Raw genomic sequence first — 25,537 nt, 5'->3', positions numbered from 1 at the left:
TAAAAGATTGCAGAAAATCATTGAGAGTGCAAATGTGAAGATAGATGAACACTTTAGAAGAAATTCAAGGTCTATGGATTCCGAACCGACAATTGAGATGATCATAAATGATCCTATATAGAGTGCACTGACACAGAATGTAGATCCAGTCACACCGGCATCATTAGAGAATTCCACAGTGACTGAAGAACAACAACAAGTGAACACACCCACGTATGTAAGACTGAATCACTCTAAAAGTCAGATAATTGGGAATAAGTATCAAGGAGTTATGACAAGAGGAAGACTAGAAAATGAAGAGGTATGTTTAATTTCTCAAATTGAACCAGCATCTGTGATTGAGGCATGTGAAGATAAACATTGGATTAAAGCTATGGAAGATGAATTAGAACAAATTGAAAAGAACAATACATGGACATTGGTTCCCCGGCCTAAAGATAAAAATGTAATTGGAACTAAATGGGTATTCAAAAATAAACTTAATGAAGATGGTAAGGTAATCAGAAACAAAGCAAGATTAGTGTGTAAAGGATATTCACAGAAAGAGGGAATTGACTACAATGAAACCTTTGCACCGGTAGCTAGAATTGAGGCAGTCAGATTATTTCTTGCATTTGCAGCACACAAGAACTATAAAGTATATCAAATGGATGTTAAATAAGCATTTCTAAATGGTGATCTTGAAGAGGAAGTTTACATTGAATAGCTTGATGGATTTTCATTGACAAATGATAAAGATATGGTTTGCAGATTAAGGAAAGCTTTATATGGATTGAAGCAAGCTCCTAGAGCTTGGTATGCTAGATTGGAAAAATATCTTTTGAATCTTGGTTACACTAAAGCTAATGCTGACATCAACTTTTCTAATAAAATGTAGGAAGAATTTGAAATGTCTATGATTGGGGAGATAAAATTATTTTTAGGATTGTAGATTTCACAGACTGATAAAGGTATATTCATATGTCAATCAAAGTACTTGAAGGAATTATTGAATAAATTTGGTATGGAAAACTCTAAACCGGTAAGTACTCCTATGACTACAACTGATAAACTATCATTGAAGGATGATTCAACTCTTGTTAATCCGACAAGATACAAATCTATGATTGGAGGTTTACTGTATTTGACACAAACAAGAGCTGATATAATGAATGTAGTGTGTATTGTTTCAAGATTTCAAAGTAATCCCAGAGAAAATCATGAATCAGCAGTAAAAAGGATTTTCTGGTATCTACAAGGCACAACAAATCTTGGTTTATGGTATCCTAAAGATAAATATTTTGATTTATGTGCATACATCGATGCTAATTAGGCAGGAGATGTAGATGATAGAAAGAGCACCATCAGTGGGGAATTCTTTCTTGGTAGTAGATTGATTTCATGGTTGAGCAAGAAACAAAGTTGTACATCATTATCAACAGCATTATCAGAATATGTTGCAGTAGCAACTAATTGTACTCAGGTATTATGGATTAAACAAATGTTGAAGGACATAAAGGTAAAATGCAAAGAACCTATAATCATTTATTGTGACAATTCAGTGGCAATTGATATATCTAAGAATCCGGTATTTCACTCTAAAACTAAACATGTTTCTATCAAATATAATTTTCTGAAAGAGAATGTTGAAGCAAAAGAAGTGAGATTGGTTTATGTGAATACTAAAGAGTAGATTGCAGGTATCTTTACTAAACCTTTGCCTAAGAAAACTTTTGAATATCTCAGAAAGAAGCTTGGGGTTATACCCTCACCTGTAGAGACATAGATAGTTGATGCTTGGCATCAAACTGACATAATTTACAGAGAAACCTTTTTCCGACTTTGATGGAGGAGAGGTACTTCTCAAGGGGAGAAGTTGGTTATAACAATTGGTCTTTGTAATTGGTTCTATGAACTAGTTGTATCTGGTATTTATATTGCTTTGGCATTTGATGTCAAAGGGGGAGAGATATCTATGGAAAAACACTATCCTTTGGGAGAGACTGTTCATTGAGGGAGAGATTTTTACTCTCTGCATTTGTATTTTAATTTCTGGTATTGATCTATTTAGGAGATTGTTGGTTTTTGGTTTTTGACATTTTTGCTTTGGCACTTAGATGGTTTTTCCATCTTGTGTTGCCATCAATGCCAAAGGGGGATATTGTTGGTATTATGGATATGTTGCATTGGTTTTGTCATTGATGTCAACACTTATCAACACTTATCCTTCTGGAGATCCTTGGTTATGTTCACTGGCAAGTTTAGTGACTTATGCACAGTCACCAGTATTTGGTTCACTGAAAGGTTATATTATTCACTGACACTTAGGATGACTTGTTATCATCTGGAGATCACTTGATTATGTAGAAGACATGGTTTGGACACTTGGTTTTGGTATTCTGGTTATTGGTCTAATCGGGTTGACACATTTGTTGTTACCGACAAATTGGTCTAAGTTATGGACTGGCATGCATTATCTATTCCAGATCAGCATGACCTTTTATGGAGATGATTTAATCAATTGGAAATTGTTGTAATTACATTGAGCCAACATGATGCATCACATCTTGACTTACTTGTAAATGATTTAATTGTAATATTCTTAGTGAGCTGACCTACACATTTGGTCTTAGGTTTTGGTATATATGTAAGATCTCAATTGTGAGATGTAAGGAATTTATGTAAGGTTATGGTATTGTAACATGGTATGTGCGAATATTGAAGATCATATGATCAGACCATAGAGAAGGTTAAAGGAAGGTTTGAAGGTGATTATCAGAGCTTAACCGATACTGAATCCAGCATTGGAGATGCTACTTTGAGTAGTACATTATCATTCGATTTAATCATCGAATTGTAGTCAGTGTGACTCCCATCTTGTGAGTGAGCGGTGAGCTCTAGGTAGTTGGCCTTTCTACATGTGCAGACCCCACTTGTACACACATACTATCTTTAGTAGTATCATTTGATTGTGGGTAAGTTTTCCCACAGTGGTTTTTCCCCTTATAGGGTTTCCATGTACAAATCTTTGTGTTATGTGTTGTGGATGTTGTTTCTCTTTCTGTTTCATGCATTAAGTTTCACAGGTATTAATATTAATTGTTAATCTTTTAACTGACATTAATTTTGGTTTACCGGTATTATGTATCAAGTTTGATTAAGTTATATTTGGGTTAAAATTAATAGACAACTAATTCACCCCCCCCCTCTCAGTTGCCTTCAGGTCCTAACAGAGTAATCATCAATGAAGAGCATAAAGTATCTTTCACTTGCAAGTGCTCTTGTCCTATTTGGATCACACAGATCTGTATGCATAATTTCAAGTGGTCTTGAGGTGTTGTGCTCTTTTGTCCTGAAGCTCACCTTAGTTTGCTTACCTTTCACACATTCATCACAAAGTGTACTTATCAGTTTGATGATGGGTGGAATATTGCTCACACACCCCTTTCTGCTTACTACAACTAGGTTATCAAAGTTTATGTGGCCTAATATTTGGTGCCATAGCCAACTTTCATCATCCTGTCCTAACATGCATTGGGACTCATAGCATTCCTTCAGATTATAAACATTGCCATCCGTTCTCTTTCCTTCTGCCACAACTTTACCGATATTGTCTTTCTTTATCTGGCAACTGGTTGAGTCAAAGGTGAATTTGTAACCTTTATCACACATCTAACTCACACTCAATAGATTGTGCTTTAGGCCTTCCACATAATATACATCATGTGCCTTCAGTTTTCCATCGATGCTTAGAGTTCATTTTCCCTTTATTTTTATGGAAGAATTGTCTCCAAACCGTACTGATCCACCATTCTAGTTTTCAAGTTTGATGAATTTATTTTTGTCACCAGTCATGTGGTTAGAACAACCACTATCTACAACCCATAGATTTTTCCTCTCAACATGTAGGGCAGTCTGCACTATGAGACTTGATTCTGCCTTTTCTTTTCCTTTCTCGACCAAGACTGGTTTGGTCTTCTTCTTCTTGTCAGCTAATATATTGTGCTCAAGTTCATTTACCGGCTCTTGATCAGGATTTGTCTTCTTCTACTTGATCTTCTGGTTTTTACATAACTTTTGTATGTGTCCAAACTCTTGACAGTTATAGCATTTTACATCTTCATTTAAAGGAACATCCTTAAAATTATTGTAGGGTACCGATTTATTCTTCCTACATTCAAAAATCTTATGACCATATACATTGCACTGATAACATACAACATTCATATCCTTGAGTGCATTAAATGGATTTCTACTTTCATAACTCATAGAGGGATTATTGATTAATCTACAATCAACTTTCTATGCCCAAATTTGTTACACCGGTAACAGTAACCATGAAAGTTTGAAACATACCGGTTAGGTTGTCTTGGTCCTGAATGAAACTGCCTCATTGGGGGTCTTCCCTTCATGCTGTTGAGTCTGGTGAATCCTTCATGGTCAATTCTTGCATTTCTCCATGGATTTGCATGTTGGTATAAGAAGTGTGGCCTCCGGTTCATTGTTGTATACCAATTTGAGTGGCGATTTACAACAGCATCTGCATATGTCTTTTTGTCGGTATCCTTGCCTATAGTGAATGTCTTCTTTTCTTCACCTTTAATTGAAGAGGTGAACATTATTTCTTTGCTAGATTTATCTTGGTGGGTTGAACTTTGACCTTCTTCAAAGCCTAAGCCACCAATGTCTTTGGATTGCTTCTTTTTTCCAAACATATTGTCTAAGGCCTCGGTGCTACCTTCATGCTTGCTCCTTATTTTTATTTCTTCCTTACTTTCTTCAAGCTCCTTTATGAGCTTTACTATTTTTGCTTCCAACTCTTGATGCTCCTTTTACTTCTTTATCAGATCAGAGCCTGTACCTTCACATTGTTGGTATTTTGGATATGGTTTTGTCATTGATGTCAACACCTATTAACACTTATCAACTCTAACACTTGGAGAATTGGCAATGTTCACTGGCAGGCAAGTGACTTATGCACAGTCACCGGTATCTTGTTTACCGATAGGATATATTGTTCACCAGCACTTGGAATGACATGGAAAACACTTGGTTATGTTGAAGACATCATTTGAACACTTTGTCTTGGAGATTTGTTCATTGGTATATTCATGTTTGCATATTTGTTGTTACTAGCAAATAGGTCCAGGATAAGCACCGACAGGCTTATCTATTCCAGATCAACATGACACGCTATGGAGACGATTTATTATTGTTGTAAATGCATTAAGCCGACATGTTGAATCAGATATTGCATCGGTTATTGTTTTACTTATAAATTATTTTATTGTAATATCTTTTGTAAAGCTGACCTATACATTTTGGTCCTAGACTTCGGTATATATGTAAGATCTTATTTGTAAGATCCATATGCGAATGGAAAAAGGATTGTCATAAGGTATATGCGAGAATACGCAGAGCTATACACGCAAACATCATTTGAAGGTTGAAGGAAGGATTTTGTGAAGACATATCAAAACTGAACAGGTACTAAATCTAGCATATGAAGATGCTATTTTGAGCAGTACATCATTATTGGATTTAACCATCCAATTGTAGTTAGTGTGACTCCTATTTGTGTTTGAGCAGTGAGCTCTAGGTGCTTGGCCTTTTTGCATGTGCAGACCCCCTATTATATACACATACTATCTAAAGTACTATCATCTGATTGTGGGTAAGGTTTACCACCGTGGTTTTTCCCCTTACAGGGTTTCCATGTACAAATACTGGTGTTATATGTTGTGGATGTTATTGTATTTTTGTTTCATGCATTAATCTTTACCAGTACTGCAACTAACTGATAAAATGTTTACCAGCATTAAGTTTGGTTTATCAATATTAAGCATTAAGTTTGGATAAATTGTTTTTGGTTTAAATTTATTTGACAACTGATTCACCCCCCCCTCTTAGTTGTCTCTGGGACCTAACAATTCGTATCAGAGCTTAGTCCTTTTTTTGTAGAAGTTAAACAGCTTGAGGAGATCCAATGTCTTCTAACTATTTTCAAGAAGGACAGTCCTAAACTTGATGGAACCAATTATGGAATATGGAAGATGAGGATGGAGACACATTTGAATTGCATTGGAAAGGACATATGGGAAGTTACAAAGAATGGCTATACTGCTCCTACTCCCGGTCAGCCTAATCCACCAACTTTAGGAAAAGATGAAGAAAATGATTGCAAAGCAAGAGAAGCACTTTTGAGCGCATTATCAGATCAGAAAATCATGGGATTATCAGATAGATCTACTACTAAAGCTATTTGGGACCATTTGGAAACATTGAATGAAGGAGATTCCACAGTCAAAATTGCAAAACTTGAAAGCTTCCGGGTCAGGTATGAAAATCTGAAAATGGAAGAAGATGAAAGGATTTCTGCTTTTATGGAAAGAGTAAATGAAATTGTTTTGGGTATTAAATATTGTGGAGGAACCTTAAGTGAAGATGAAATTGTTTCAAAATTTTTAAGAGGATTTCCACCGGCATACAAAATGAAAGTTATTGCTATAAATGAGTTAAGAACAATGCCTAATACATCAGTAACTAGGGACACATTGATTGGAAAACTTTCAGCTTTTGAAATTGAGGAATTTGGTTCTATTACTACTATAAAGACAGATTTATCTTTTAAGGCATCAACAACATCTGCATCATCATTTGACAAATCTGATTGGAAAGCCTTTTATGCAAGAGAACTTGAAGAAAGCAGGAGAGAAAATGAAGAACTTGAAGAACTTGAAGCACTATTCGCAAGGAAAATGCCTAAAGGTCCAGTTGGAAGTAAGTATGAAGGTAAAGAACCCTTTAAATTTTTTAACTGTAATAAGATTGGTCATATGGCTTCAAGATGCCTTGATAGACATACAAGATTGAAAGAAGAAGCTAGAAGAACATACAAGCCTAACCTTGAATATCAGAGATACAGATTTAAGAAGAATAAAGACAAGTCTTGTTATCTTGCTAATGAAGGAGTCACTGATTATTTTGATCATGATCTGATAGACAATGGATGGGTCTTTGTTGCTATAACAAAAGATCGACCAACACCTACTGTTCAACCAGTAGAGGAGGCCCTGGCAGCTAAAATTGAAGTTAAGGATGAATGGATCATTGATCCAGGTTGTTCACATCATATGACTAGTGATAAAAGTAAATTCTTGACTTTTCAGGAATATAATGGAGGTCTAGTAAGATTTGGAGATGATAAAGCTTGTTTGATCAAAGGAAAAGGTACTATATCTCTTGATGGTAAGCATAATACTGACAATGTTTACTATGTTGAAGGTTTAAAGCATAATCTTTTGAGTGTTGGTCAATTAGTTGAAAAAGGATTTAAGTTACAATTCAAGAATGGAAAATGCAAAATTATGAACAAAATTGGTTTGGAAATTGCAACCGATAATCAAACTAGAGGTAATATCTTTCATTTGAATAACAATGAAAAGACATGCTTGATTGCACATATTGATGAAAGTTGGCTATGGCATAAGAGACTCTGTCATGTAAATTTTGATTGCATTGTGAAAATCAATACAACTAAAGAAGTTAGAGATTTACCTAAGATTGTTAAGCCTCACAATCCGGTATGTAAGGAATGTCAATTTGGAAAACAAGTTAGAGCATCTTTTAAAAGTTCCAGAAAAATCCAATAATGCTCTTGACTTAATTCATACTGATTTATGTGGTCCAGCTAGAACTAAAAGCTTACAAGGTGATAGATATTTCAAGCTAATCATTGATGACTATTCTAGAATGTGTTGGGTTACTTTTCTCAGAGAAAAGTCAAAAGCACTTGGGAAATTCAAGCTATTCAAGGTGATGGTAGAAAATGAAACCGACAAGAAAATCAAATGTTTGAGATCACATCAAGGAGGTGAATTTACATCTAAGGAATTTAATACATTCTGTGAAGTAAATGGAATCAGAAGACAATTATCAGCACCTCAGACACCACAACAAAATGGAGTTGTAGAAAGAAAAAAATAGAACTATCTTGGATGCAGCTAGAAGTATGTTATCAGAAGAAAATCTACCACATGTATATTGGAGAGAGGCAGTAAGCACAACAGTCTACACTTTCAACAAATTTCACATCAAAGGTGAAACTGGTAAGACCCCTCATGAACTATGGTTTGGTATTGCTCCTACTCTTAAATACTTTAGAATATTTTGAAGTAAAAGCTATATTAGAAGAGATGAGTATATTGGCAAATTTGATCCTAGAAGTGATGAAGGAATATTTCTTGGTTATTCATTTAAGAGAAAAGCATATAGATGTTTTAACAAGAGATTGCAGAAAATTGATGAGAGTACAAATGTGAAATTGATGAACAATTTAGAGGAACTTCAAGGTATATAGACTCTGAACTGACAACAAAGATACTGACAAATGAACCTACATTGAACACACTGGTACAGAATGAAGATCCAGTTACATCGATATCATCTGAAAATTCCACTGTAACTGAGGAACAACAACAAACAAAGACACCCCGATATGTAAGATTGAACCACTCTAAAAATCAGATAATTGGGAACAAGTATCAAGGAGTTATGACAAGAGGAAGACTGGCAAATTAAGAGGTATGTCTTATTTCTCAAATTGAACCAGCATCAATTAATGAGGCATGTGAAGCTAAACACTGGATTAAAGCTATGGAAGGAGAATTAGAAAAAATTGAAAAGAATAACACATGGACATTAGTTCCCCGACCTAAAGACAAAAATGTAATTGGAACAAAATGGGTATTCTGAAACAAACTCAATGAATATGGTAAGGTAATCAGAAATAAAGCAAGACTAGTGTGTAAGGGATATTCATAGAAAGAAGGAATTGATTACAATGAAACCTTTGCACCGGTAGCTAGAATTGAGGCAGTCAAATTATTCTTGGCTTTTGCAGCACACAAGAACTACAAAGTATATCACATGGATATTAAATGTGCATTTCTGAATGGAGATCTTGAAGAAGAATTTTAAATTGAGCAACCTGATGGGGGTGGGTGCAAGAAGTTGGGTCCCAATTCCACGGAAGTCTGCGAGCAAAAAAATTTGCCGCTAGAAACGAGTGCCCGTTTTTTAAGAAACGGGCACCTGTTTAGCTTCGGAGCCCCGACCCATAAAAATAAAATGGGTGCACGTTTTAAAAAATGGGCGCCCATTTAGGATCGGAACGTCGTAGAGAAACAGGTGCATGATTTTTAGAAACGGGCACACGTTTCTAAAAATGAGTACCCGTTTCTAAAAATGGGCACCCGTTTCTAAAAACATGTACCCATTTCTAAAAATGGGCACACGTTTCTTAAAGTACTATAAATTTCAAAATGGGTGCCCGTTTTTTGAATTTTAAATAACGGGCACCCATTTCATAAAAGATGGAGCAGGAAACACACCTATGCCTCGGTTTTGGCTTCAGGTTAGGCTTGGTGGGACCAAGCCTATGCTTGGACCTCCAAAAAAATGGCTAAGGCACTGGAATACCAGATTTCTGCCTTGCCGTAATTTTTTGAAGGTCTTCCTGATCGTATTTTTTGATGAAACAAAAACCCATTAGAGTTCTCACTTTCCTAATTTCAAAAATGTAAATTGCATAGTGATATGATTATTTTTACTATTTTTGCAGTATTTATTAATCAAAAGTGGTACCTAAATGTAAAATAGTGAGGTTTAGTAAAAACTTAATAACTTTTTTGTTTTTAGGTTTTTTTGAAAATAAATTAAATGACATCAATCTACATAAAATTCTTTTGAATATTAAAAAAGAAATTTAAAAATATGATTTTTTCATCAAATTATGGTGGTCGTACACCAGATGTTTTGAAAATGTACTTTATAGTCAATTAAAAATTAATTAAAAAAATAATATTCAATAAAAAAATAAGAAAAAATATTCTCATCAATATTTGGTGTATTAGATATCTTTTTCGAGAAGGATTTGCAAAGATTCTTTTATTTACGTCAAAATATGGTGGTCGTACACATGTGTGGTATGGTCCTAAAACAGGCATTTTGAAAAAGTGGTTTTTAAATATGCCTACTAAAAAGCAATTTATACCATGTGGGTATTGAAATAAATTTTGTATTTGAAAATTAGACTCCGAGCACTACATTTTCTATTACTAAAGTTTTTTCAGATTCAAACTTTAAGTGCCTCAAATTTTAACATCAATCGACAAAAATATTGAAAAATAGGGAAAACACTTCCACTTTTTGCCCAAAAGTGGGACTCAACTTCTTGCACCCACCGATGGATTTTCTTTAACAAATAACAAAGATATGGGTTGCAGGTTAAGGAAAACTTTTTATGGGTTGAAGCAAGCTCCAAGAGCTTGGTATGCTAAATTGGATAAATATCTTTTGAAGATTGGTTTTTCTAAAAGTAATGCTGACAACAACTTATACTATAAAGTGACTAATGATGAAATCTTGGTTATAGAAGTTTTTGTTGATGATATAATCTTTGGAGGGGAAGATGGATTATGTAAAGAATTTTCTATTGAAATGCAACAAGAATTTGAAATGTCTATGATTGGAGAGATAAAATTCTTTTTAGGATTGCAAATTTCACAGACTGATAAAGGTATATTCTTGAGTCAATATAAGTACTTGAAAGAGTTACTAAAGAAATTTGGGATGGAAAACTCTAAACCAGTAAGCACACCTATGAATACAAATGACAAATTATCACTAAGGGATGAATCTACACATGTTAATCCAACTAGGTACAAATCTATGGTAGGAGGCCTACTGTATTTGACACAAACAAGACCTGATATTATGAATGCAATATGTATTGTTTCAAGATTTCAGAGTAATCCTAAATAAAATCATGAATCAACAGTAAAAAGGATTTTCTGGTACCTACAAGGAACTACAAATCTTGGCCTATGGTATCCTAGAGATGAAAACTTTGAATTATGTGCATACACAGATGCAAATTGGGCAGGAGATGTAGATGATAAAAAAAGCAGCACCGGTAGAGCATCTTTTCTTGGAAGTAGATTAATTTCTTGGTTGAGTAAGAAACAAAGTTGCACATCCTTATCAACAGCTGAATTAGAATATGTTGCAGTAGCAACCAACTGTACACAGGTATTATGGCTTAAGAAAATGTTGAAGGACATAAAGGTAAAATGCAAGGAACCTATAACTATCTATTGTGATAATACAACAACAATTGATATATCTAAGAATCCGGTACTACATTCTAAAACTAAACATGTCTCTATCAAATTGAATTTTCTAAAAGAGAATGTTGAAGAAAAAGAAGTAAAACTGGTTTATGTGAATACTACAGAGCAGAATGCAAATATTTTCACTAAACCTCTACCTACTAAGACCTTTAAATATCTCAGAGATCAGCTTGGGGTTATACCCCCACCGGTAGAGACTTAGACAGTTGATGTTTGTCATCAACCGACAAAACTAACAAAGAAATATTTTACTCTGGCTTTGATGAGCTGAGCTACTTCTCAGGAGGAGTAGTTGGTATACTAAATAAGTTGGTATTTTGTATTTGAACTTGGTTTTTATATTGCTTTGGCATTTGATGTCAAAGGGGGAGAGATTGATATGGAAAAACACATGTTACTCCTAGAGGTAGAGATTGTTATTTTGGGAGAGATTGATTACTCTCTGTACCTAAATTTGATTTTTGGTTTTGATCTCTTTTGGAGATTGTTGGTTTTTGGTATTTGGCATTTCTATTTTGGCACTTTGATGGTTTTTCCATCTTGTGTTGCCATCAATGCCAAAGGGGGAGATTGTTGGTATTTTGGATATGGTTTTATCATTGATGTCAACACCTACTAACACTTATCAACTCTGGCACTTGGAGAATTGGCAATGTTCACCAGCAAGCAAGTGACTTATGCACAGTCACCGGTATCTTGTTCACCGATAGGATATATTGCTCACCGGCACTTGGAATGACATGGAAAACACTTGGTTATGTCGAAGACATCGTTTGGACACTTTGTCTTGGATATTTGTTCATTGGTATATTCATGTTTTCATATTTGTTGTTACCGACAAATAGGTCCACGATAAGCACCGACAGGCTTATCTATTCCAGATCAACATGACATGCTATGAAGATGATTTATTATTGTTGTAAATGCATTAAGCCAACATGTTGAATCAGATATTGCATTGGTTATTGTTTTACTTGTAAATTGTTTTATTATAATATCTTTTGTAAAGCCGACCTATACATTTTGGTCCTAGACTTCGGTATATGTGTAAGATCTTATTTGTAAGATCCATATGCAATTGGAAAAAGGATTGTAATAAGGTATATGCGAGAATAAGTAGAGCTATACATGTAGACATCATTTGAAGGTTAAAGGAAGGTTTTTGTGAAGACATATCAGAGCCGAACCGGTACTGAATCCAGCATATCAAAATGCTATTTTGAGTAGTACATCATTATTGGATTTAACCATCCAATTGTAGTTAATGTGATTCCTATTTGTGTTTGAGCAGTTAGCTCTATGCACTTGGCCTTTCTGCATGTGCAGACCCCCTATTGTATACACATACTATCTATAGTAGTATCATCTGATTATGGGTAAGGTTTCCCACCATGGTTTTTCCCCTTACAGGGTTTCCACGTACAAATACTGGTGTTATGTGTTGTGGATGTTATTGTCTTTTTGTTTCATGTATTAATCTTTACCGGTACTGCAACTAACTGATAAACTATCTACCAGCATTAAGTTTGGTTTACCGGTATTAAGCATTAAGTTTGGATAAGTTGTTTTTTGTTTAAATTTATTTGACAACTGATTCACCCCCCCACTCTCAAATGTCTTTGGGACCTAACACACATATCCTCTTAGTTTCTTCCATCTACAATTTCAAGTCAGATATAACTTGACTGGACTCATCCAGGGATTGCTTCAAGAGATTTTGTTCATCTACTCCAACAAGCCTAACCCTCTTGAGTTCTCTTCTTGTTTTACTCAATTCCTCAAGAGAAATGATAAGTTCACTCTCCAAATCCACTTCAACTTCAATATCCTCCTCTTCCTCATCTTCATCAACTGGTATATCAAGTGCCATGAAGAGATTGACTTTTCTGTCATTATCATGGTAATCATCTTCTGATGCATTTTCTTCATTTGTTGTGTCATCCTCAATAGTATATAGGTTGTTCTGGTTTTGGTAGCCTCTCCTTCCTTGCTGGTAGTCATTCCTTTATCTATCTTTGCCAGCAGATCTTCTAAACTCTCTTGACTCATCTCCACTAGTTTCTTTGTGAGGACAATTAGCAGCAAAGTGTCCAACCTTCCCATGGTTGAAACATTTAAGTGATAGCTTTCCTTTGTACCAGTCGGATCCTCTTTTGAGATTCCTGACAAAGCTTGCTAATTTTGCATAAGAGGCTTCACTAGATTCTTTATGAGTAGCTGCTTCTTTGCTCTTTTTGGTTATGTTGAATGCTTCTTCTTTCCTTTGGGAAGTATCACTAGTTGTTCTCATCTCATAGGTTGTCAGAGAGCAAAATAACTCATCCATTGTAAAAGTCTTCAGATCCTTGGCTTCTTCTATGGTAGACACCTTAGTATCATACTTGGGTGTGAGAGATCTAAGTACCTTCTTGACAAGAATCTCATTTGCAATCTCTTCTCCAAGTCCTCTGGTGGTGTTCATAGTTTCATCAAATCTGTGAAGATAGTCTGCAATCTTTTCATCATCTTTCATTTTGATGCTTTCAAGTTGGCCCCTTAGTGCTTGTAGCTTGGCTTCTTTGACTTTTGCATCTCCTTCAAACAACCTCTACAATTTATCCCAAGTCTCCTTTTCTGAAACATAGTGCATGACTTTGACAAATTTATTATCAGACAGTCCACTCAAGATAGTATGTTTGGCCTTTGCATTATTCTCCCACTCCTTTTTGGCATCTGGATCAGTGGGAGGAACATTAGGAACAACATACCCATTCTTGACAGACATCCACACATCAAAACTCAGGGAGGAAATATAGGTCTCCATTCTTCTACTCCAGAAGGCATAGTTAGATCCATCAAACATGGGGGATTTTGAGGAAGCAGACTCATTTCTTGCCATTGTGTTCAAAGTCCAAAATCTACCCAACATTTAAAGATAACCAAGAACCTAGGCTCTGATACCAACTGTTGAACACAGAGTACCACTGAGAGGGGGGGCAGTGAATCAGTGGTTCCTAAACTTTTTGACTTACAAAGAAACTTCAAGATAATAGTTAACCACTTAAATACTAAACAATCAAACTAGTAAAGAAAGAAGGAAATCCAAGGAGATCAATCACAAAAATGCAACTCACAACACCAGATGTACGAGGAAAACCCAATGTGAGAAAAACCTCTATGAGAAAAGATGCTAGAGACTACTACTCCAATCTAGCCTCACAGCTAAAACACCGATTTACAAAGATTTAGGGCACGGACCCAAGGAGCACCAACCCTTGCACCAAGCTCTAACTTTGCGATGTATATTGAAATGCAATTTTGAATACAGTTAAGGCTTCTTGTTGCAAATGAATTCTGCAACTCTTGATTAAATATTCTACTGCTAATTGATAGTCTTTTCTCCTCTACCGAATCTCACACTACTGGTTGTGAGATTACTCTCTCTGATTCTTGGCCTCTGGTATCTCTCTCTCTCTCTCTCACTGTCTCACAACACATCGTGTCACACTTCGATGCTGCCTACTCTGCCACACCTTTTCAGTTTAGCTTAACTGTGAAACTAAAATTATGTCGATACTCAATCACCATCGGTAGAACCCTCTCACCAGTATGCTTTCTCACTTACTCATCAATTTCCTTAGAATACGTTCTAAGGCTAACAAATCTTCTTTGCACTTAATCTCTCTTTTCTCTTCTTCTTCTCTACAGCATCAACTTGCTTTTTATCGAGCTCCTCTCTTTATTTCCATGGTTTCCTGCCAAAAGCCATTCAAATTTAGAGCAGTTAAGGTTTTCTCTTCCTAACACAATCTTCATGAGATCCGATCCAGGCTGTCTTGGATCGATCACTTGTACTCCAGGGATTTATCTGTACACACTTTCCATTCCCCAATGCATACTTGTTGAAGATAGCAATCTCAAACAAGATTTCCTACCTTTAAATCTGTCGACTCATAAAATGCTTCAGCTGTTTCCTTTTCAAGGTCTTCATGAATTAGATTTCCTTTGCATTGATCCAGGCACCAACTACTCCCTGATCTTATGTCATTCTTTCTTCCTTGAACCGCATCAGTCAGTTACAATCTTGTGATTTACGGTTGTTTCATTTATATTGACCAACAGTTTCACCAACCCTGTCGATGGAGGCTTCATTGACCACAACATATTTGCCACCTCGGATCCACATGGTATCACCATGGTCAAACACTCTGCTCACTGACACACAGTCAGTTCAAACTTGATCATTCAGCAAACTCATACCGGTACACGCCTTTACCGGTAAGGCCTTCTTCTTCTGCTAACTGGTAGTGCACACTATACCGGTAACACATCTTCTCCTCCAGTGGTTTGTGATAACTTTAACATTCTGTCTCTTCATCATAAACAGGCAGCCAACCTCCAGACTGGTTTATTGCTCTATACACACACAACCTTCATCACGATTTATGCCTTACCAGTAAGATTTCATTGTCTGCTCACTCTTATGTGAATTGCCATCATGCTGGTTGACATCAATGACAACTTAATGCCAAAATGTCAACAACTTATGCATCCTATCAAGATTCCTTAGTAAAAGCTTTGTCGGTTAAACCTTAAACTAATGTCGGCAAGGGTTTACAAGAGTGTATGATAGCATCCGATTACCAAGTCAATACCAACTGACCAAAACATTCTCTAGGAACATGTAACAGATGAACTCAAACATACTTCATTGATCCAAACATGCTGGAAGTGTCAAACAGATAGTCTCTTCTGCCGGTAACACTAGATCTTCTACTGGTAACCAAAACCTATCTGTCGGTAACCAACCATAACAACTAGTGTTGACATCAATGACAAAACATCAATGCAACACATAGTCAATTCATCCATGGTGCCAACACCATGAACCTAATACACAAATGGTTTCAAATGACCATGGGCCTCACATGAAGTGGTTTCACATGGCAATGAACCTAGCACACACTTTCTCTACAATTTCTTATCACTCTGGGCTTTACTTATGAACTTTTATGTTCTTCTTATATACTTGCCTTAAAATTGATTGTTGAGTCTATATAAAAAATGATCTATCTACCAAGATACATGGGTAACTAACTATTGTACTCGCTAGAATTGTGAGAATCTTGTAAACCTACATGATTCATCAATTTGTTAAACTCTTCTATAACAATTCTGGAATGTTGGGTACAATTGATCATGTACCCCCTACAACAAATCAAATATGATATGTTCTATCCTTTAACAAAGAATACTAACTCTCAACCATTTGTCTAAAATACAAATCCCTTAATTATGCTTTCTTTAAATAGACAAACTTTCCGACTTCACAAATAACACCGAACTATTTCTCTACAGATTCCCACAATCTTCATGAATTACAACACATTGTTTTGAACTAGCTTCTTTTCGACAGCCACCCAAAAATTATCAACTTTCCACAAAATTAAAACAAGAATCTCTTGAGAGATATCATTGAACTCCCAAGTATCTCCTTCAAATACAACCCTTTATAATCTTTCTCCTAGTCTTGAGAACAAAATCATTAGTGTATTTTGTTACCTTTGATCCGAACACTCCAATGATCTCTATTAAAGTAAGATCCTTCCTCGACAATGGGGGCACCATTTATGACCTCTTCCTCATCTTTTTCTTCAACACTAAATAATTAATGTTTTGGTTTGAAAACCTCCTTTCCAAGGATTATCTTGCAACCTTCAAATGAACTCAAAATGCATACAACAATTTTCTTTTCTTTGCAAATCCTTTAACATCTATCTCCTTTTGTGGTGGCAAACTACTACACAAAATGCATCTACTATGTTGCGGTCTTTCCACTTAAACAACTGGTACTTTATCCACAATGTATCAGATACATTTATTCTTTAATTTGATCTATCATTAACATATTGGTTGATATAATGGCAGATGTGTTAAGAAACTTCAAAGGAAATGATGGCCAGTTCTTGTGTCCATCAAGTCTATCAGAGGAAGAGAAGATAGGAAGTATTCTAAATCTTTACAGAGCTTTTCCAGAGGAGAATATTATGGACAAGGGTAAAGCCTTTGCAATAACATATTTGAATGAATCTCTACAAAAGACTGATATCAATTCCCATCTTTCACGAGAGGTGATGGTGACTAGAATCTCTAGTTTTAATTCTCCCCATAGTCATACTATGGAGAATGTTTTCATTTAAGTGCTAACCTAGAATTTTAACATGTAGATAAAGTACAACCTGGAGTACAGATGGCACACAAAGATATATATAGCGAAAACAGATCTTGGACAAAGCAGTGGCATTACATTTAAACATAGTTTTTCTTTTACCTCTCATTTATAGAAATTTTAACCTTCTGCCTCTGATTTTTCAAGACATATGGTAATAAAGAAATTCTAAATCTGGCTAAGTTGGACTTCAATATCACGTAGTCAGACCATCGGCGAGAGCTTGAATCCATCTTAAAGTAATTTAAATTGATTAAAATTATAAATGGACATTAGATAATGGGGTGAAAGTATAGAGCAATTATGTTGAGCAATTAAAATATTTGTTACTCTCGATATAAACTTTTTTATTTTAGAGAATAGTATATATTTTAATATTCTTTTTCAATAACATTTTTAAGTTTTTTAATTTGAAGTTTTGTATTAAGTATTTTAGTATTTATGATTATTTATTCATAGTGTTTTGTAGTTTAAGTTTATAGAAAATTAAAATTTGTGTGAATGTTGTGTTTAGGTGGTGGAAGGACTTGGATTTAGATAAAGTGAACTTTCCTCAACATTGTCATGTAGAATATTTTGCTTTAGCATGTGCATATTCTATAGATGCTAAATATTTTGTTTATAGAAGTGATTTTGCAAAGCTTTGTGCTCTTGCAAAAATTGTCGATGATATCTATGAGACTTATGGTACTATTGAGGATATTAAACTCTTCAATGAAGTTGTTCAAATGTAAGTATTGTATGGGAAAGGGCTTATTGTTCACATACATTTCTTTTTTTTAAAGAAAAGAATAGTAGATTATTGATATTTTTAATTATAAAAAATGGTAAGTGATTGAGCTTAAGTAGCCATTAATATATTTAGTCATGGATTTTCATACACTTTATTTATATAAAATTAAAACTTTCTATTAACTTGTTACTTTATATTTAATAGTATATAAACAAACTAGATTTTGTTCTATTAATATACATTAATTTATTGTGTTAGCATGTTTTTGTTTTAGGTGGGATCCTTTCCCTCCAAAATGTTTTCCTGAAAATATTAAAATAGCATACAAGGCATTTCACATGGGAGTAAATGAAAGTGCACAAGTAGCAAAGAAGAGTCAAGGACAAGACACCCTCCCTTATGCATGCAAAGCTGTATGAATTTAAATCTATTACTCATAACAATATTATATCACTACTTCACCCCTACACCACACATAATCTATGTGAGGCCCTCCCCGAGCCGTCATAGCATTGCAGTTATTCTCATGTTTTGGACTTATTATTGATACTTTATTTTGATGCATTATGGACATAGATTATACATGATCCAGTGATTGGATAATCTTGATATGGTGTATGTCACTCATCTCTGATTTGCAGTACTTCATTTCTGATGCTCGAAATTATGGATGCGTGCTTTATAAATGATTAAATTTCATGATGATTAGGATGATGCCATTTAGTAGAGTATTGTATGTAGATTTTATTGGATAATTGGAAAGTTGTTTATTACAATTGAAAATTGTATGCAAATGTCTGAATTGTATTCTTTTCATATGATAATATTATATGTGATTATTGGAATTACTAAAGTGAAAGTGAGATGTGTAGGAAAACTGATCAATATGACCATGGAAACTATTCAGAGAATCAAGCCTAAACCTATGTGCATTTGTGAATCCAAGGGTTGTCTATTTGGAGAGACAACACGTTGTGTGTAAATGTGTTTTAATTTGTAAATGTTTATGCTTGGATGTGTGTTTAATTTGAAATTGTTAAATTTATTAATTCCCAAAAAAAGGAACATTGCCATGTGTATTTAAGTATTGTGTAATTTTGTGGTGTCACTTGACACATGTGTTGTAAAGTGAGTTAGGAGTGACATGTCCCTTGGAGAGAATTTGTTTTACCAATGCATTTTTAAAAATATCCTAGTATAGTCCCAAGAAAGTCTTGGATATGGAGACATTAGAAAGGTCAACTCAAGGTTGACCCGTAGGTAAACTTTGGGTGAGTTTCTAGAGGGTTAAACTAACTCCTAAGGTTAGGTTAGGGGCATTTTTATTGGCCATATGTTATACCTATGGGTAAAGGTTAATTTTAGCCATGTGTCCACTCCCTAGTAACTATCTAGTCACCTCAAAAGTTGAGTTTTTCAAGATGGTCTAATTTCAACTTTTGAGGATCTTACCTAGGTTAGACAACCTTCCTAATGAGTGATATTTGCTCTTCCCCATTTTCTTTCACCTTTTTAGGGTACCTTGTATAGAGAGCTTGTAAGGTGTTGGGAAGACCAACCTATAAAAATCCCTCACCCTTTCCAAGAGGATTGGAAAGAGTGAGGAGTGTCTTCTTAGGGAATGGTTTGAGTGGGAGAATTTAGATCACCCACTCTCCATTTTTGGAGACATAGAATTTTTCCTCAAGTTTTTTGGTTCTAGTTTTTGAGTTGGATTTTTGGCTAAGTCTTGAGAAAGAAAAATGATAGTGGATTGGGTAGCTCTCCTACAACTCTCCTTATTTCTATTTGCAAATTTTTAAGGTTGGTTGAATTACTTCCTTTTATATGTTGTATTGTAAATGTAAAAAGATTGTTTGTGTTTTTCTTTGGTTGTTTTCTTTGTAGTTCTTCCCCGTGTGTCTTATTGCATGTTTCATATTATATGTTTTGGGTGTTTCAAGGCCATACTCACCCTTGCGAGGGTAGAGTAGCCTTGGAGGTGAAGGGTTGCTTGATAGCCTAAGAGTATAGAGACTCTCTTTGGAAGAGAGTGATAAACAAGGGTTATGGGACTCTTGCTGCATTGCATTTTATGTTATGCAATGCGGGTCATAAGGGGTGTTTTTGGGCTTGTATTCCATGGGGCACATAAGGATATTTGTTGGGACAAGTTTGAAATTGGGGTTATTCTACTTGGTAGCCCTGCAAAGGCATTATGTTCTCCTATTTGCAGATTCTCCTCTAGGTACTTGGTCCACCTTCACCCCTCAAAGAAATAGTCACTTAGTGAGTTTGTTTAACCTTGGGTTGGGAGTTATATGGTTGTGAGTCTTCTTGTGTGTTGTTTGCAATGATTGTATCATGTTTAGCCTTGGTTCTCCTAGCTCGGAGGTGGCTTCATATAAGCCTGGGTTGGGAGGTGAGCCTCTATGGTCACAACCTACAAATATTATTGCAGGTTTGCTTGGATAAAGATTGGAGTGGATTCTACATGCAAGTTCCTATTTTATTGTATTTAGTTTGGAAAAAGAAATGTATTTGACAAGCCCTCGTTTGACAAAAATGAAGAGGCTTGATTTTGTAATCTTCCTATTTGTGTAAAGGAAACAATGACGTAACAAATGTATTTATTTGATTAGTTCATTCCAAGAAATAAAGAGTAAAGAAAGGCTTGCGCTATTTCATTGGATTTATTTATTACTTGAAAAAGATGGAAAGAAATTTGTTTCTGTTTATTTAGATAATAAATAGTATGCATGTTGGAAATGAAAAAAAATTAAAAAAATAGATGAATATATAAGTTGTTTCATTCTGTTATTTTTTTTATCATTCTGCAACAAAAAAAAGTGTTAGAAATGCAGTTTTAAATAAATAAAGAAAGAAAAGCTACTTTTGTCTATAGTTTTGAAAGGAAATATAGGGATGATATTTTTAAGTGTAGTTTTAAGTCTTCTTAAATTTTTTTCTTGCTGTTTTATTTTAGAAAAAAAAAATTTAAAATGAGAAAGAAATAGTGCAGCTATTAAATAATTTATTTCTGTTATTCATACCTATTTTTCTAATTAGTGTAACAGAAAGTAAAAGTGCAGATTTAGGAATATTAATACACATATATAAATGTATTTGCATGTATGATTACATATTCTAAAAACCTACCATTTTGCATCTATCAAATATACCGTTGTAAGAAATATTTAATAAAACATGTGCTACATCTCATATACATTTAGAATCAGAATTCTTCATGCATTTAATATTCTGGTTTTAAAAAAAATAGATTATTAAAATATGTGGTAATATATATGAGGAACATCTAATATTCTCACTTAAAAGATCAGTTATTTCAAAGCTGAAAATAATTATAAACCCAAAAATTTTCATACCCCTTTTGGCAGAATACATATGCATATATATATATATATATATATATATATATATATATATATATATATATAGAACTGTTGTTTAAATATATTAATATAATATAACAAAAAATATATATATTTAAAAAAAATATTGCAAAGGAAGCTAGGCAGCAGGTTCCCTTGGGGAAGCCATGGATCATGGCCACTGAGTGGTCCACGACCCCCACAATGGGTTGCACCACTGTGTGGGCCACGACTATTGAGTAGTTTGTGACCCCCATAGTGGGTCGCGCCACTATGTGGGCCGTGACCCACATGCGACCCACCCAATGGGGTATCCCACTGGTGGTGTCGTGGCCACCAAGGCTCCCCTTCGGCCCCTCTATGCTGAGAAACCCTCAGCCCTCCATTAAACCGTCGACCCCCCTCTCTCAACTCCACCACCTCCTTTCGGCCATCTCCTCTGCCATGAATACCTGCACACACACACAGAAAACAAAAGAAAAATAAAATAAAATAAAATATGTGTTAAGTGATACTAAGTAAAACCCTAACCCTATTTCGGGTTAAGGTAAAATAAAATAAAATAATAAATGGGGAGTCATAAAGATATCAAAATAAACCCTAGTTAGGGTTAGCACAAAATATATTAATAAAAGAGGAAATAATAATAAAGGGGGGGATTCGCAAATAGTTGAGCTAGGATTTAGATGCCCTAGCTTGCGAGTGCAAATCTGCAAGTGTGTCGATAGGGGGAGGGAAGCGTAGGCGTGGCGGGGGTGAGCAGTTGTAGTAGAGGTTGGGCAAGGTTCGACCGAGGGAGTGGAGTGAGGATCGAGGGGCTTCAGGTGGAGCTTTGGCCGTGAGCGGTTGGGCTTTGGCTGCGAAGAAAGAGAGAGCCAAAAAACGGATCGAGAAATATATCAGGCGAGAGATCGACCCTATTCTTTGTTCTAGAGAGATCGATCCTATTCTTTGTTCTCGAGCATGCAAATCAAGATTTTGAAACACCCATCTGCAATAAGTAGAGGCTGGTTAGAAGTATCCAAGAGGCGATGCTTTCATTTTTATTATTTTTGGAGCTTCAGAAACTCCCTCATTTGAGAGCTTTTGGTAACCCTATTTAGGGTTTGTTTTATTTCAAGTATTACAAGCCCTAATTTGGAGTTTGATCTACTGAGACTTGAGTTCGATAGAAGTGGCACAAGGACTTGAAGAGTGAAGTGGCATGACAAGAAGACAAAGGAAAGAGAAGAAGAAAGATGTTGATTTATTGTGACATTCAGAAGATAATAAGTTGTATTGTCTATCAAAAACCTGACACCAGTGACGAAGGCACAAAAACCTTAACTGGAGAAGCCATTAAGAACCGATAGCAATGCAATAGGAAACTGGAAAAATCAAGGGCAAACCGTGAGAGGAAGTTGAGCATTGAGTAACTCAGAGTGATGCAACGAAACATGCAACCAGGGTTACTAGGACCTAGACCTGTGGGAGTTAGGTGGATTACGTGGTAGCTACATGATGATATATTAAAGAATAGATGCACTTTTGATGGATTCCACCGGTTTCTAGACAAGCATCAGGATAAGGGGAGAGAAAGAAGATTCCTGTGACATCGGTTTGCATGCCGACTAGATCAAACACCACAAACCTCATTTGACATTTGTGAGGGGACACCACCATTCTCACATCATTCTTTATCTGAATCACAGGATAATCCTGCTAATCTTCCATCATATGTGACTTGGCCAAACAATACCCAATTGATAAACCCCAAATTCCTTTCAACCTCAAACAAACTCCCAATAAACAACTTGCGTCAAGGAGCACCCTTCAAACCAAAATAAATTACACAGAGCTGGAGAAAGAAAACCCATTCCACATTACCTCTGGATCCACAAGCACTTAACTTGGATGCAGAAGGTAATGGGAAATGTTTAAATGAAACAGCTAAAGAGGGTAGTCAGGCTCCAGTCTTGCCAAAGAACAAGATTGCTACTAACATTGAAAAATCAAGCAAATCTGAAGGTGTGTATAAGATCATTTTGCCGGACCACCTTATTCAACCTCAAATAGATCTGCTACGCACCACAACCCTCGTTGGTAAACTTCATTCTACTATTTCCTTTATGCAACTTTCATTATGGGCTAAACATAATTGGTTGGGCTTGAAGGATATTTTTTATTGCCATTTTTTATTCTAAAGAATATAGAAATTGTGTTCATAGATTTAAGGGATGGTTCCATAAGGGTATTGGTATTATCACTTTGGCATGGGTTCCAAATTTTATCATGGAGTTAGTTCCCCCTCTTTTCATGCCATTTTGGATTACTCTCCCGAGGCCCCCTCTTGAATATCATGATCCAGATATTGTGGAAATTTTGGCTAACCAAATGGGTATTTTTATCAAGCACGATCTTATCCCATATGAACTGACCCATTTAATCGTCAGGGTATGCTTACTGCTAAACCTCACAAAGCCACTTCCCAAGCCCATTATAATGACTTCCTCCATAGGGAAATGGAATCAAGACATTTACATACAAGGTACTAGAGATATTGATGACCGTATAGATAAATTGGGTCATTTTAATTCGTAGTGTCAAGGTTCAGGCATTGATGTTGTTAGGGTCTGCTAGGACTTTGTGACTGATTACCATAAATGCTCCTTTTATCAATCTGCTCCATCTCCTCCTTCTACAACAAATGGGACAACAAGTGTAATTAACTCAACACAGAGCTCTGTACCTCTAAACATTGTTGATAATATTGCAAGACCTTTCCAGGGTGCTCAGTTGTTTCAAGATGTTTCTCCTTTCTCTCTGATCCTCTCTCAATCCTTTTTGGGCTCTATGACTGATGCTTTACTTCCAGCAGAAAAAAGAACAAAGCCCTCCAATTTGAAGAAATCTCCTCACTATCACATTGCTATTTCTAGTTTAAGTTCTCTGCAAAAAATTGGGGGGAGATACAAGAAAGTATCTTTTAAGATCCGCTGCTCTTCAATCCTAGTTGATTAGTTGTACAAGAAAATATTTGCTTCCTCTCTCTTTAGGCAGCCCACTTCTTCTTTTTTGAGTTTAACTTCTATGGGAAACTTAGATACTCAACTCCAGGAGCTCTATATATCACAGAATGCAAAGGTCAACCTGATCCACAACTTGATGTTTAATTGCCAACCTTTCCATGTGATTCAATGCAGTCCTCCCATTCTTGGATCCTCATTGGATTCTCCAAATATTGAATTAATGGCACATGATATCCTTATATTTGTTGCATTGAACTTGATAGATGAAATTGCTCTTGAGGAATTTCCAGAAATTCAGGGTGTCCCTGTTGTTGATGCTATGCCTCTTGCTCCCAATAATTCACCACCCATTCCCTCATCCTTGTTAGAATCTAGTCATGTTGAACACCTTGTGGTTGAAGATAATTCATATCATCCCTTTCAGCCTTCCACACAGCTTGACTTTGACTTTTCTCAACACCTCTCTCTTGTTCAAACGGTTTCTTCATCTCCTCTATTATATAAAACACCTAAAAAAAGAGGTCGGAAGCCAAAGATTCTTAAAACCCAAGAAGAGATGGCAGTAGGTATCCAAACCACAATTGTAGATAGGTTTTCACCCCACACAAGATGCAATGAGGATCTTATCTTGGAATGTCAGAGGTTTTAATACCTCTGACAAGAGAGGGCAGATCAAGCAGCAGCTGGATTCCTCCCAAGCAGACATCATTTTACTAAAAGAAACAAAGCTTTCAGATGAAGCCACTCAAAAGATTTTTAAAAAATGGACTTTATGGGATTTCATACATATTCCTGCAGTAGGGGCTTCAGGTAGTATTCTGACCTTGTGGAATACCAGGACAATCAAAGCAAAAACTTTGAGTCAAGGGACAAATTGGCATCTTATTCTTATTGAAAATTTTGATATATCCTTTGTTCTCTTTAATATCTATGGCCCAACAACTCCTCAAGAGAAACATGCTCTTTGGAATACTATAACTTGTCAGATCCAACAACAGGGAGTTCAATAAATCATCTTAGGAGGTGATTTTAATGCCATCTTGTCT

The 25,537-nt window shown here is 35.5% G+C and overlaps 1 pseudogene; it reads left to right on the top strand.

Annotated features, from left to right (window-relative positions):
- LOC131066137 (alpha pinene synthase, chloroplastic-like) overlaps positions 1–25,537 on the top strand; it is a 122,235-nt pseudogene that overhangs the window by 28,798 nt on the left and 67,900 nt on the right.

This window comes from Cryptomeria japonica, chromosome 1 (assembly GCF_030272615.1).
Source record: "Cryptomeria japonica chromosome 1, Sugi_1.0, whole genome shotgun sequence".
NCBI lineage: Eukaryota > Viridiplantae > Streptophyta > Pinopsida > Cupressales > Cupressaceae > Cryptomeria > Cryptomeria japonica.
The sequence above is the reverse complement of the archived record's forward strand: the minus strand, read 5'-3'. Positions and strand labels throughout refer to the sequence as shown.